Genomic DNA, 11443 nt, shown 5'->3' on the forward strand with positions numbered 1-11443 from the left:
GTAATCCATGTTGACTGGATTAAAATCGGTCAACCTGTGGCTGCACGTCGAAAAATTCCAGGCAACATAAACACCGGCAGAACAGACAAAAAAACATAAACAAAAAAACACAAAGCTGGACGTCCAGTAACACTCCACAAATGAGCAGTGAAGTCTGTCATATAGTATGAGACTCTACCGACTTCCACTCAATCTACAGCTCACTCTCTCCCCGGATCTGTCTCTCACTCTCTCCTCCAACTTCTCTCCCCCTTTCTCCGCCTCCAGTTCTGCCGTTCATTCCCATTGGACGGAATCACAGAGGCGAAATCAGCGCTGAAAACAGGTGGCAGGATTTGTAGGATGGAGCTGCCAAACAAATGTCTAATTTTTGTACCCCGGGTGTTCGTTTTTGTTTTTCACTGTAGCTCTAGCAAACAGCGTGTGAAACTGACTTCTCGATAATAAACACTACGGCCTGTTTGGTTGGTTATTTGCACCTGTTACGCTTTTGAAAGGGCGCAGGAACTGGCAACCCGGCTCAAAATAATAAGCCAAAATCATAAAGAGGGCAGGTTTTCACATTTGACAAGAACATGTAAATACATTTGTTGAACAATTTCTGGTTTAAAATAACTATGATTTACCGATATATCTCGCAACACATGGCGTGGAGGAGGGTGTGAGCAGCAGGAGCAGCGCGGATCTGTGCGCCTTTAACTAGAACCCAAACACTTCAGAATCAGAATCAGAATCAGAATCAGCTTTATTGGCCAGGTATGCTTGAACACACAAGGAATTTGTCTTTGGTAAACTGTGCTCTCTTTGTACAAGGCATAAGAATAAGACATATAAATAATAAAAATAAAAATATAATAACAATAACATCAGCTATAAATACAAAATAACAACAAATAGTCATGACTAATATGTACAGGCTAAAATAATATGATAATAGTGCAGTGGTGAGTAGCAGTAATTTGATAAAGTGCAGCGGTGAGTTGCAGAGGTGGTTTTTACATAAAAAAAATAGTAGTTAAATAATAAAATAAATAGAAATATGGAATTCTGCTTGGATAATTGTTGCATTGTATATTTACATGCATATTTACAGAGAGTATTGATCCAACTTGTATAACACTGTTATGGTTTAGTGTTCATCAGAGTGACAGCCTGGGGAAAGAAAATGTTGTTATGGCGGGTTGTTTTGGCGCACAGTGATCTGTAGCGCCTGCCGGAGGGGAGGAGTTTGAAGAATTTGTGTCCAGGGTGTGAGGGGTCAGCGGTGATGCTATCTGCCCGTTTCCTGGCCCGGGACCGGTACAAGTCCTGGATCGGGGGCAAGTTGACACCGATGATTTTTTTCTGCAGTCCTTATAGTCCATTGCAGTCTGTGTTTGTCTAGTTTGGTTGCAGATCCAAACCAGACAGTGATGGAGGTACAAGAACAGACTGGATGATGGAGGTGTAAAACATGATCAGCAGCTCCTGGGGTAGGTTGAACTTCCTGAGCTGACGCAGGAAGTAAATCCTCTGCTGGGCCTTTTTTCTGATATAAGAATTAATAATCCAGAAAACCCCGGACAAAGGGTTAATTATTGGACTCGGAATAAACTGGAATAAGTTTTCTGTTTTTTTCCTATCCTATCAACTGGCTTTTGCGTAAAATTGCCTTGGAATAATGAATAAAGTTGTGGAAATAATCAAATATTAATCAACGCCTTAAGAAACAAAACAACCCCGACGCATATTTACGAGAGGGGTTCTCTGATTTCATTCCTCGTAGACTGATCAATTCATAATTCCAACTCTGGAGAGCTCATACAACATAATCCCACATAATGAGGCTATTCTACCTGGTTTAATCGCTTTAAAATGATGGTTCTCTGTGTGCGTTATGGGCACCCTAATCGGATGAGCACTGACGCGGAATCGTGTGGGAGCGGATTAGACTGTTTCCCTCACAGGTCAGCCTATGCTGCGATTATGCAACCTGACAGACATTAATAAAGCAAATCATATCGTCTGCGGGATGATCCCCAGCATTATTTATACATCACAAGCCATATGCCAACACCTCACTCACAAGGTTAATGTGAGAGAATGACAAATATCCTACCATATGTTTTACCCTCAATATCATATTAACAGCAGTCTTTTTTTTTTTTTTCATCAGTGGGATATTTATCCTTCCTCATAGGAAATAAACACGTAGGCCTAATGTGTTGTTGCTGCCCTGGGCTGATTCGTGATGGGTCAGTGATGGAGAGTGCTGCTTTAATAAGCGGTCATTCTACATTGAAAGGCCTGGAGAAAGGTCAGAGGTCAGCTCTAAACCATCACTGACAAAAATTTACAGGGGATCATTAAACAGTAACAGTAGCAGACAGAATGAATTAAGTAGGACAGGCTAAATATATATTTGGAAGTGTAACTAATCTTCTGTTTATGTGCCTCATTATAGCTTTGGATTGTTAAAGAGGGAATAATTTAGGATTATTTCCTGCTTCATGTTACTTTGCAAGCAAAAACCAAAGTTATCTGGTTTCACAGGACTGTATTGTCAGCTATAAAGTTCTTGAGCAGTTTTTCAGAAAATATAAAACAGTTAAAAAGTTGCCGCTTTGGGCTATGTTGTACAATTTTTCAAGTTTCCTGACATTTGACAGATCAAACATTTGATTTATTACCAAGAAAAAGTAATAAGGGTATCAACTAACCATAAAAATAACAATTTGTTGCACCCCGTGAGGAATAAATGCAGTTGAGGATTTCAAAAAATGTGAACGTGTGGGTGGTTGGTTCTCACCTGCACAGCTGGTATATTCATCACATTTGGGTTTCTTTTTTCCTCTGCTCAAATAAAAAGACTCCACTTAATTATGCAAAAGAATATTTATCAAAACTTTAATGTTCTGGCAGCAGTTTCTTCACAGCTGCACTGCCAGTAAAACACAGGAGAGAGAGAGAGAGAGAGAGAGAGAGAGAGAGAGAGAGAGAGAGAGAGAGAGAGAGAGAGAGAGAGAGAGAGAGAGAGAGAGAGACAGCATGAGCATGGAAGAGATTTGACAAACACAATAAAATACAATAAAGCAAGGAAGATGGAAAAGGGTGCTGCAAGAAGCCAGGGGGGACATTAGGACTAATAGAAAATAGAAACGATGGCAGACCACGCACACTGTATATCATTCAGGAGTCTTAATATTGTGGACAGAGGTTAGAGGGCAGCAGAGAAAGATGGAGAGTTGAGAGCAGTGAAAGCAGGGGGGAGTGACAGAGAGGAGAAATGATGGGCCCATTGAATGAAAAGGTTGGTTCACAGTCCTGCCCTGCAGCAGACGTCAGATGCATAGTGGGAGAAATATGTGAACGAGAAAGTGAATAATAGAATACAAAGTGGAATACGTAATAAAGTGGGATGACAGTTGCTATGCCAACACTGTAGTTTACAGATGAGATCTCAGTCCACCTGATATTACTCTGTTGTTCTTGTCCCTAAATGTGGTAAACACAACAAGCTGGGATACAGGAAATAAGACTGTGTATATCACACACAACTTCCAAGTGACACAACAGCGAGGAAGAAAGAAGGGGTGGTGAAGAAGAAGGCACAAACATAAACAAACACACACGCCCTGACATATATTTACAATACATATCAATAATCCAAGTTCAGCTACAGTACTATTCCTCCTTCCTGAGTGAAGTATTGAAGTCTGTCTCTTAAAAATAAACACTTTATTTTTAGATTTTTGAAATATACGTTAAAGCACTGTAAAAAAAATATGCCAACTACAACTCAAGGCCCTTCTTTCAAAACTTGCCTGTAAAAGTAGAGATGCATTTGCAGCAAACTGCATCTTACTGTTCTCATTATGTTATTTCTCCTCAGGTTTTTAAAGAAGCGGCATGACCAGATGTGGTTTGGGCTGTGCCAAACAACAAATAACATGTTGATCCATTTTTTTCCAATGCATTTCCCATGTGATACATTTTGTAAGAATGGTCAGCACTCACAGCAGCACTGATTGTGTTTTTTTTATGTACAGTAAAACATTTTTGTTTTGTTTTTTGCATTTTTCATATTAGATAGAGGAGGAAAATGGGAGAGAGACTGGGGCAAAGGACTGATGGTTGGACTCAAACCTGGTTCACCCACTTTGAAGACTACAGCCTCTGCACATGGGGCATGCAATTTAACAATTAGGCCAAACTGGTGCTCCTACTGGGGATGTATTTTTTTGTTTATCAGAACTAGATTTCTCTTTATTGCCAAGTAGGCTTTCAAGTAAAAGCAATTTACCCTGGTGTGTTCCTAAAGAACAAGAAATATTGTGCAAGAAAAAAATGAAGAAGAGGAGGAATTACTGCTGTCGAGCAGCAACGTAGTATCGCGCTCTAACAATTTATAACATCTCAAGTGAAAGTCCAATATTGCCCTCTCAATTAAGGGATAATGTTCAGTGAATGAGGGGTTATGCAAATGACAGTCCCCCATGAGCAAGACCCTGACGCAAAGCTTTGTCCTTAGTATTTAGCACAGCCTGGTAATATGGAAGAAAGCCAGGTAATAACACATAAAAGAGTTATTCTAAAGTAAAAAATGGATCAAATGTAATGAGCTGAATGACATAACCTCACTGTGAACCTCAAAGCCAGTCATTCTGAACGGGCAACGCGGAAGCAGATTGTTCCTTCTCTGATCGTACACCTGTTGTTGTCGAGATTTATGATAAATGTCAGTGATGAGTGAGTGCACTGCATAGCTGCACAGCTCTTCTTCATAAACCGCTGAGCTCTATCAGACTCACTCTATCAGACATGCTCTAATCGCTGCTCTTCACTGGCTCCACTGTATCCTAATGGCTCAGATTGCATTAAGGGGCCTGGAGGCTTTGTGGGCTAACCCACAGCCTAAAACTGACCGCTTGTATGTAGATGGATCCCTGCAAAGCAAACAGCACTCTGATCCCACTGCCCGTGAGAGACTAATCAAATACAAAGAGTGGAGACAGAGGGGAAAAGATACAGAGGGATGGGGGAAGGGGATTGGGGGTGGATGGTGGAGCTTGCAGAAGGCGATTGGTAATGTCACACGAAACATATTGCCTACAAACAACTGTGCCCTTTTAATGAAAGGACTGACACACGGGCAGGCAAACACACACGCACAGCATTTTGACACAGCTTTATTAGACTCTACGTCCATCAGAAATTGTATCAAACACCTAATAAAATGCTCCCTGCTTCTTGTCAGGTCCAGTTTTACAAGAAAATATGAGGAAATCACCCCTGACCAAAGAGTCCATTAGCAGAGTGTGCTAACAAGACTGTGTAGCTGTCATGTTACTAACATTTAAAAGTGTTTGAGCAGTTCAAAGGGTCACTAAAGTTTCACAGTGGCGGGGCTGATGTGTTGGATGTGTGTGTTTGTGTCAGCTGATGTTTGACCAAAAGTTGCTTGTCAGCAGAGTAGTGACTCTCATATATGCTCTTTCCGTGGCTTTAACATTCAGACCCTTTTTCAGTCCCCCTCTGACGTTTCATGGGAGTTTTTTGGGGTTTGGATACTGGACAGTGATTCTCTTTAACTCAGCTCCCAGAGGGTTTGAAACCCACCGGTGCCCAGATAGATAAGTTGACCTGTCTTTGTGCCTAGTGGTCCCAGTGAATTAGAAAGATGCCAAGCTGTCATTTCTTTTTTTTTCTTTCTTTCTACAGCCACTTATCACAGGGCCAAAGATGATGGCCACATCATTTTCCCAGTTGTCACTCACAGCCATAATAGTGATTGTGTACCCTTCTTTGCCCTCAACAAGCTTCTTTATACCTGTCCGGCTCTTCTGTAACAACCTTTTGTTTGGAATCAGGTCTGATGACCTCAAACGTGTGCAAGAGTGTTTGCCTAGTCTGTTTCTTCCCTTGTACTTAGCTCCAGAATTCTCTGTGAGAAAGACTGCAGTCAAAGACCTGCCAAAGTCTGATAATCAGAGTGAATTGCCATATAGCTACACCTGTAGTTCCTTTTCACAGGCTGGTTCAACTAATTTCCCTATTAATGAAAAAGGGGAAAAGGTAATCTTAAACTATCAGATGTATTATGCTCTTGTGCTTCAGATGTTCGTGAGAGGTTGGCAGATTCACCATGTTCCTCAAGCTCAGTCACAATGCTGATATCTATGTATGTATATATCTAGCAAATAATTTAGCCTTTTGCACACTGCAAATTTGATATGATGGCGTTACAAGTCTCTTACTCTCCAGCTATATAAGCCCCACCATCTGTTCAGAAATAGCTCTATAAAAGTAACGTTGTGATAGCCATGATGAACTCAAGGACTCAAATCACAGCACACAAAACCATGGGGCAATGTCACAATTACTTTGTCCACCCATTACATACAGTCTTTAGATTCACTTAGTTTCATACCAGTTGGGTTGAAGTTGTAGGTCAGTGGTTTTCACATTTTGACCTTGCATTAATCAATCATTTGACCACTGAAAAAAAAAAACACTGTTTAGAACATGAAACCTTTTGAAAGGTCCCAATAGTTTTTCATACACAAGAACCCTGGGACTTCAGTTATAGCCTGGGGGTATAGGTTGTTTGCATATGGCATCATTTCTGTTGTGTGGCAGTGGCGCGAAATGCAGATGGGGGTCAGGAAGTGATTTGCAGCAGTCTGCACAGACACATAAACACAAGAAAAATGCCTACGGTTTGCATTTTTTACGGTTTCCCTAACCGATAATAAAACAGAGACAAGTCAACAAGTGTTTATCATGTCCTAAAGTGAGTGGTTCTCAAGGGGGAAAATGCAAAAAACTCTCTGAAAAACGAGGGAACAGTGGATAGCAATCCTTTGTTTATGGTCAGGAGGAGCGGAGTCGGATAATGCCCGTGTGTGTGGTGACCACTTTGTCCAGGGTAAGTTAAAGTAATGTATGTATGCTGTATAAATGTCTATGTTTAAGTAGCTAACTCCTTCCACACTTTGTAATGTTACGTTTTTTCCCATCTTTGTTCTGCTGGAGTTTTTAACCATTAACGACAAACAATAGGTAGATAGCTGATTTAAGTTATTGTTTTACTTGCTGCAAACTACCGTTGACAGGACCGTTTAGAGCGGTAAGTAAACAAACGCTAGTGTTGATAGCATTGTGGCTAGGAGGACAATTCATATGGAAATTAATTGAAAAATATTCACCCTGGAGAAAACCTAACTACAATAGTTGTTGGGCACCTTGATATCCAGGTCGTGGACCCAACCACTCAAAATAATTGTAAGCCTCGAGGCTTTTAAACGCCTTCTTTTGCTCTGTGGCGTAAAATCAAGTCTGGAGGACGAGGTAGTTAGTGATGTCAACGGCAGACACATTCAGAAATAAGCTCTGGTCAGTTAAAAAATCAGAAGTCCTCATGAGAGGAGAATCTCTTCCGACATAATCCAGAAATTTTTTCGGTACCTCTATCTTATTAGGGTGTCTAGAGCAGCACAGTACGGGCTTTCCTCGGATGCGTCCATTCTGAAATTTACTTCCTGACCTCCATTTGAATTCCACATGTCACTGGCATGACGTTACTGCAAACAACCAAGCACTCCGGAACCCTGCATTCTGGAAGCCTCCCTCGTGATGTCACGAATTGACCAAATCTTACGTGATCTCAGTGAAATCTCGTTTTGACTTTTTGAGCAGCCTGCCGTCTCATCATAAATGGGATTATTCCGACACTCATTTACCTTGCAATTTGAAACTTTTCCCACGTTTAGTATTGACATCAAACATTTTAACATAGTATTCGTTTTTAAAATATGAGAAAATCATAACATGGCTACTTTAATGAAAGATCTTGGGCTCTATATGAAGTTGGTGTACCCATTGTGGCTGAGTCCAAGCTCTGACTGGTCGGTTGTTCTTTCAAATGACAGAAACAGGCATCAGTAGCCACAACACCAGAGCAGTTTGAATCACTCAGCAAATCTGTGTAGCCATTCAGATCAGTAGAATCAGGCTACTCTGATCCCTCTATTGAATCTCATCATAGCCAAACAGCATAAAGCTATGCACATTACCCTCGTCTGCCAACACCATCCTTTCCACTGTTGATTGAAATGGCCAGGATTGTTGTTACAATGGCAGGGGGACATGACAAGTGAGAAATCTGTGGCCTGTTCTCTGTGCTCTTACTCCTTAGAAGTGGTGTCAAATTTAAGCCTCCTTTACTGCGTAGATAGCTGGGAGTCAAGGTCTGAAGCCTTCTGACAAAAGGAATGTTTCATTGTGTTCCATGTGCCATGCTTGATTGAAGAGGCAATTGGCTAAATATGTCTGTAAGTGTGTGCAGCTGTCCTGATACAAACATTTAGGAGTGCCAGATAAGATCAGAGGCTAATTGCAGTTTCAGTGTGTCAGCATGATAGTAAAGTTTTATGCAGGATTGTTGTTTGTGTGTGAGTGTCTGAGAGGCCGCAGTCTCCCTGAGTCAGCTGTCTTCTATCTCTCAGCTAAGTGACATTGCCTGATTCTTGCCAGACTCTTTGTGACACTGTTTTCCTTTAAAAAGCAACATTATACAGTCAAGTCAGTTCTGCCCAGTCTTACTTTTCAATCACCGCAGTGGCCAAATTTCCATTTACTGGTACTAGACTAGCTATTACTTTACTGTAGCATCATGGAATCAGCTATTTCCTCACAATACAATATGTGTGTTGAGCAGTGACCATTACAATTTGCGTCCACATTTTTATAGTGAAAAATACATAGAAAAAAAAGTTAAACAGGTCTTCTTGATTATGCTGTATCTCAGGAGTTTTGTAAAAGAAATATGGGATCTTGTGACTTTATCTGGCAAGACTGCTGTTTCATTCTGGGTTTGAAAACTTGATGTACACAAATACATCATAAAGTGACAGTATTATAGGTGTTGCAGTTATCGGATAAAATCCATTAACTTTTACCCATCCTCTGAATCTAAGAAGTCACACTGGTCTGATGCTTTCACCTGAAAAAGACATGCCAGCAGTCTTTTCAAGCTATTCAATGGCATTGCAGTCAGACTTTTCCCAAACGAGGTTCGCGGTCAAGATAATGGATGGATGGATATTTGCTTCTGATGACAAAAACATGAAAAAGGGAACATTTTTGCTTCCAAAGTGAAAAAGACCTGATTCTTTTTCATCTGACGCCTGACACCTGACTCTGAGACCTGAGGATGTCCTAATATGATGGCTACACCATAGGAGTATTAGGCTACATAGCATGTGGGGACTCAGCTGAGTAGTAGTTATAGAGACAGGAAATGACAGAGCTATCGGGTTCTTTCCAATCAAAAAACAAGAAGTGTTGTCTCTAACCTTTCGGTTTTGTGAAAGGTTGTTGTGATTTTTGAAATATTGGTGTTCTTGTGAAATGTTGTCTTTTTGTAATGTTGTCGTGTTTTGTGAATGTTGCCTTTTCTGTAATGTCGTTTTGTTTTCTGAAATGTTGTTTTGTTTTGCCCTTCAGGGCCACCATACATTCTCATGATCTTGTGCTTTTTGAACTTATCTTCTTAGCCGTTTCTCTCCCCACTCAGCCGTCATGTATTCCCTCCTTCCCCTCTCTCATTTATTTCCATGGGAGAGGATCGATTGGCTTGTTTAAGCTCTCCAGTCTGGACTAATATTTCACTCCATGCAGCCTTGTTGAACTCGTACATTTTTCCCTCTGCCGTGCTTTGCTCCTCTCCCTCTGTCATTACTGTTGCCCCCCCATCATCAGAAAACTTGACAGGAGAGACAGCATGGATAGAAGTTGATGGGTGGAGATCTGACACAAACAAGCCCTCTGACCGTCTGAGCAAAGCAAAAATTGAAATTGTTAATATAACAGGCTGTTTGGGGGAAATTGACACAGGAAGTTGTTATAGGAGACTGCACTGATTGGCTGCCAATATTTCTGCCGTTATCTCATCCCTCGACAGAGACATTTGCTGCTGAACCTGAGACCGAATCTGACACTTCACAGAACGGATTCAGATTTAGACGCTGAATATCACTATTTGTTCCCATTGAGACATCTCGGCAATCAACAACTCAAAATGGCTTTTTTAAATGTTCCGTCTTATTGTACCACAGTGAGGCCCAGCCGAAACAGGGAGGATTAACAGAGTAATAAAGGGTTATGACTTCAAAGCAGATCACTAAAGTCACCAAAGGATACAGGGATGGAGTGTTTTGCAACCAAACTGTTTTTTTTATGATAGCTTCGTTTCATTTTGAGTATTTTTTCATTTTGCACAGTCAAATTCTTTCTTAATGTCATTATGCCATTGAGCTATCATTAATTCATAGTCATATGTGTCTATATGGACTTAGAATGCAAAGTCCAATTAGATGCTACATGGAGGCACCACCAATCCAAAAAAATCAGAATTGCCCTTTACTATACAGATACGTATTTAGACCCTTACCTTAATGTATACCAAACTAACAATCTTCTGAATACATACTGTACCTGCTGGCTAAACTGTTAAATGTACCCCACCTCCCCAAAAAAAGAGTACAAATATAGTACTTATATAGAAGTAAAATCAAAGTAAATCAAAGATATAAAAATATCTTAACCTTCTTGATATGTGATACCTACTGTGTGGTAGAGTGTAGATTTTGGCGCCCCCTGTGGACAAAATTTAAATCCTTGCTAGTCTTGTTGTGTACATGTCTTAGTAGGGATTTCTAACAAAAATATTCATCCTGCTTTTAATAGTCAGTCAAATGTATTCCACATTGTGAATAATTACTGTGGAAAATGTAAAAAAAATATGTTTCATCAGTGTGTTTGTCACTGTTTTGTTTGACACCTACCCTGTTAGCGGTCACAGGGATTACTCATCACTGTATCAGTGTGAGTCATCTCGTTGTTAATGGTCTACTTTGCTGTTGTAGGCATGGTTGTAGGTCATAAAGAGGCATTAGTATTAGTTTCATTTGGTTCCACAACCAGTGAAAGATTCCTCTCAGGACCTTAAAGAATTTCAAGGAGCTAACTAATGTAGTTGATGTAAGTGCTGCACAGATTTTGATCAACTGGAGCAGTTGCCATAAAGTCTCTCCACATGCACTCTCACATTCACACAGCCTCCGACCCTAAAGGTAAGGACATGTTTCCATCTGCTGATCCTTTGGAGCATTGCACCAGTCTCAGCAGGTAATTAGAGGCAGAGGGGAGCTGTTTCTCTCAAATAAGGAGCCCCAAACTCATTCAAACCTTCCGCATAGAGAGTGTAAGTGTTTTTTGATAAGTGCAGGAAATGCTTTGGGAATTTGCAGTCCCCTGAACGTAACAGCAGCTGTGACACAACCTCACTACACCTACCCTCCTTCCCCTGAATCCTCCAGACTCCTGAAGCTGCATGTGAATAAACTGAAGAATATAAAAAGTACAACAGATTCTGGTTAAAAGACACAACCTGACATCACTC

This window comes from Notolabrus celidotus, chromosome 12 (genome assembly GCF_009762535.1).
Source record: "Notolabrus celidotus isolate fNotCel1 chromosome 12, fNotCel1.pri, whole genome shotgun sequence".
NCBI classification, from domain to species: Eukaryota; Metazoa; Chordata; class Actinopteri; order Labriformes; family Labridae; genus Notolabrus; species Notolabrus celidotus.